This window comes from Arachis stenosperma, chromosome 10 (genome assembly GCF_014773155.1).
Source record: "Arachis stenosperma cultivar V10309 chromosome 10, arast.V10309.gnm1.PFL2, whole genome shotgun sequence".
NCBI classification, from domain to species: Eukaryota; Viridiplantae; Streptophyta; class Magnoliopsida; order Fabales; family Fabaceae; genus Arachis; species Arachis stenosperma.
In genome coordinates, this window is record NC_080386.1 from 33,272,207 (window position 1) to 33,276,615 (window position 4,409).

Here is a 4,409-nt window from a genome sequence, read left to right on the forward strand (position 1 = left end):
ATCAATCACAGCCTTTACTGTGGCTAGGAAGGGTCTGCCAAGGATGATGGATTCATCCATGCACTTTCCAATCTATAGGACTATGAAATCAGCAGGGATGTAATGGTCTTCAATCCTTACCAGAACATCCTCCCAAGTCTCATTACTAAATAACTTGTCATTTAGCTTCATGATTGCTCCAAGGTACTTAGCAACTTGCTCTTCAGTGACATCTTCGTTCTCTTCAGAGGAAGAATACTCATCAAAGCTCATGAATGGCAGAAGTAAATCCAATGGAATCTCTATGGTCTCAGTGTGAGCCTCAGATTCCCATGGTTCCTCATTAGGGAACTCATTGGAGGCCAGTAGACGTCCATTAAGGTCTTCCTCAGTGGCGCTCACTGCCTCTTTCTCCTCTCCCAATTCGGCCATGTTGATGGCCTTGCACTCTCCTTTTGGATTCTCTTCTGTATTGCTTGGAAGAGTACTAGGAGGGAGTTCAGTAACTTTCTTACTCAGCTGACCCACTTGTGCCTCCAAGTTTCTAATGGAGGACCTTGTTTCAGTCATGAAACTTTGAGTGGTTTTGATTAGATCAGAGACTATAGTTGCTAAGTCAGAGTGGCTTTGCTTAGAATTCTCTGTCTGTTGCTGAGAAGATGATGGAAAAGGCTTGCCATTGCTAAACCTGTTTCTTCCACCATTATTGTTGTTGAAACCTTATTGAGGTCTCTGTTGATCCTTCCATGAGAGATTTGGATTATTTCTCCATGAAGGATTATAGGTGTTTCCATAGGGCCATGTAATTCACCCCTTCCATTGATGGGTTCTCAGGATCATAAGCTTCTTCTTCAGATGAAGCGTCCTTAGTACTGCTTGGTGCAGCTTGCATTCCAGACAGACTTTGAGAAATCATATTGACTTGCTGAGTCAATATTTTGTTCTGAGCCAATATGGCATTCAGAGTATCAATCTCAAGAACTCCTTTCTTCTGATCGTCCCATTGTTCACAGGATTCCTTTCACAAGTGTACATGAATTGGTTATTTGCAACCATTTCAATGAGTTCTTGAGATTCTACAGGCGTCTTCTTCAGATGAAGAGATCCTCCAGCAGAGCTGTCCAATGACATCTTGGACAGCTCAGCCAGACCATCATAGAAGATACCTATGATGCTCCATTCAGAAAGCATGTCAGAAGGATACTTTCTGATCAATTGTTTGTATCTTTCCCAAGCTTCATAGAGGGATTCACCTTCCTTCTGTTTGAAGGTTTAGACTTCCACTCTAAGCTTACTCAATTTTTGAGAAGGAAAGAACTTTGCCAAGAAGGCATTGACTAACTTTTCCCAAGAGTTCAGACTTTCTTTAGGTTGTGAGTCCAACCATATCCTAGCTCTGTCTCTTACAGCAAAAGGGAATAGCATAAGTCTGTAGACCTCAGGGTCAACCCCATTGGTCTTGACAGTGTCACAGATTTGCAAGAATTCAGCTAAAAACTGATGAGGATCTTCCAATGGAAGTCCATGGAACTTGTAATTCTGTTGCATTAGAGAAACTAATTGAGGCTTAAGCTCAAACTTGTTTGCTCCAATGGCAGGGATAGAGATGCTTCTCCTATAGAAGTCGGGAGTAGGTGCAGTAAAGTCACCAAGCACCTTCCTTGCATTGTTGGCATTGTTGTTGTTTTCGGTTGCCATGTCTTCTTCTTGTTTGAATATTTCTGTTAGGTCCTCTACAGAGAGTAGTGCTTTAGCTTCTCTTAGCTTTCGCTTCAAGGTCCTTTCAGGTTCAGGGTCAGCCTCAACAAGAATGCTTTTGTCTTTGCTCCTGCTCATATGAAAGAGAAGAGAACAAGAAAATATGGAATCCTCTATATCACAGGATAGAGATTCCTTGAAGTGTCAGAGGAAAAGAAGAATAGAAGGAGGAGGTAGAAGAATTTGAACTTATCAAGAGGGATAGAGTTCGAATTGTGCATTGAGGAGGTGTGTTAGTGATGATTGGATTTTTGATGGTTTAGAATTTCACAAATGAAATCTCGTCGAAGTATAGTCTCTAAACCAACAATAATCCTCTCATACAAAAATTTGTTTGTCACAAGTACAAACCCCTAAAATCTATAAACCGAAGTATTTAAACCTCGGGTCGTTCTTCCTAGGAATTACAATAAAGTGTCTTGTTATTGGTTAGAAATGTGTTTTGGGGTTTTGGATAAGAAGCATGAAAGTAAAATGGCAATGAAAATAAACTAACAACTATAAAAGGCTCTTGGCAAGGTATGAAAATTAGAAGTCCTATCCTAGTTATCCTTCTCAATTGTGATGAGAATTGTTCATTGCTACCACTTAGTTAACCCTTACTAAATAAAGGAAAGTCAAGTGGATGAATTGACTTGAGCCACAAGTCCTAGCCAAACTCCCAAGGAAAGACTAGCTTTAGTGCACTCCAAACCAATTAGCAATCTCTTCAATTACCAATCAACAAAGGAATTAGATAACTCAAGTGTCACTAATTACTCTCCCTAGGCCAAGAGGAACAAAATCTATACTATATCTAGAAGAGGCATTTCAACAAACACATAAAAGGCAATAAAAGTAAACAACATAAATTGCAAGAATTAAAGAGAGATCTAACTACAAAGGCAAGAGATCAACAATAGAAAAGCAAAGAAGAACAATTATTATGAATTACCTCTTATTGAATTGAAAGAAAATGGAAGGAACAAGAGTATCTCAATTACAAAACCTAGAAACAAGATAAGAGAAATTACAACAAGAGAATAGGGATAGAGAGAAGAACCAAAGTGTAGCAATCACCAATTGGAGGTAGAAGTAGAAGGAGACTTGAATTAAACCTAGAACTTTAAGATCCTAATCTAACCCTAATTCCTAATCCTAATTCTAGAGAGAAGTGAGAGCTTCTCTCTCTAAAATTAGTTCTAACTACTTCTAAAACTAAACTATGACTAATGATCAAAAGTATGTAAAGTATGTTCATTCCCCCTTCAATCCTTGGCTTAAATAGCATCAGAAATGAGTTGGATTGGGCCCACAAGGCTTCTAAAATCGCTGACCATGTGTTGCATTAAGTGGGTCATGTGCCACCATCGGTACATCCGCGTACCGTGCGCGTGTGCGCCCCTATGCGCGATGCAACTATGGTAAACCTTATATCGTTTCGAAGCCCCTGATGTTAGCTTTCCAACCCAACTAGAACCGCATCATTTGGACCTTTGTAGCTCAAGTTATAGTCGTTTAAGTGCGAAGAGGTCGGCTTGACAGCTTTCCGGTTCTTTCATTTCTTCATGAGTTCTCCAACTTTTCATGCTTTCTTCCTTCATTCCCTTGATCCAATCTTTGCCTCCTAAACCTTAAATCACTTAACAAACATATCAAGACATCTACTAGAATCAAGGTGAATTAAATTTAGCTATTTTGAGTCCTAAAAAGCATGTTTTCACATTCAAGCACAATTAAAGGAGAATATACAAAACCATGCTATTTCTTGAATAAATGTGGGTAAAAGATGATAAAATCCTCAAAATAATACAAGATAAACCCTATAAATGGGGTTTATCAGTTAGTCCATAAATAGAAGGATGTGAGAAGAGGGGAAGAATTTTCGAAAATAAAGTAAAATATTTTGAAACAATTGAAAGAAATTTTGAAAATTTGATTGATGATTTTTGAAAACCAAGATTGAGAAAGAAATAAAGTGATTTTTGAAAAAGATTTTGAAATTAGAAATCAAAAAGATTTGATTGAAAAATTAATTAAAAAAGAGTGTGATAAAAAGATGTGATTGAAAAAATATAGTTTTAAAAAGATATGATTGAAAAACATCAAAAAAAAGAGATTTGATTTTTTTAAAATTAATGACTTGGTTAACAAGAAATTTAAAAGATATGATTCAGACATTAAACCTTTCTCAATAGAAAAGGCAACATACTTGAAATGTTGAATCAAATCATTAATTATTAGCAAGTATTTTTGAAAAATGGAAAGAAATTGATTTTGAAAATATATGATTGAAAAGATATGGTTTGAAAAAGATTTGATTTTGAAAAATTATGAAAACTTGAAAAAAATTTGAATTAAGAAAAAAATCTTCCCTCTTGTGCCATCCTGGCGTTAAATGCCCAGAATGGTATCCATTCTGGCGTTTAACGCCCAAAACTCTACCTTTTTGGGCGTTAAACGCCCAGCCAGGCACCATGGCTGGCATTTAAACGCCAGTTTTCCTTTCTCACTGGGCATTTTGAACGTCCAGCTTTTTCTGTGTAATTCCTCTGCTGAATGTTCTGAATCTTCAATTCTCTGTATTATTGACTTGAAAAGACATAAATTAAAATATTTTTTGAATTTTTAATGATGAGGAATAATCAAAATGCCACTAAGATCAAATAAACAATGCATGCAAGACACCAAGC

At 37.0% G+C, this 4,409-nt stretch overlaps 1 non-coding gene across 1 annotated transcript; it reads left to right on the top strand.

The window, feature by feature from the left end:
* Nucleotides 1-1,164: 1,164 nt before the first annotated feature.
* LOC130959761 (small nucleolar RNA R71) lies at nt 1,165-1,272 on the top strand. Its single transcript, XR_009078828.1, has one exon. It is a non-coding gene; the product is annotated as a small nucleolar RNA R71 (small nucleolar RNA).
* The last annotated feature ends 3,137 nt before the right edge of the window (nt 1,273-4,409 follow it).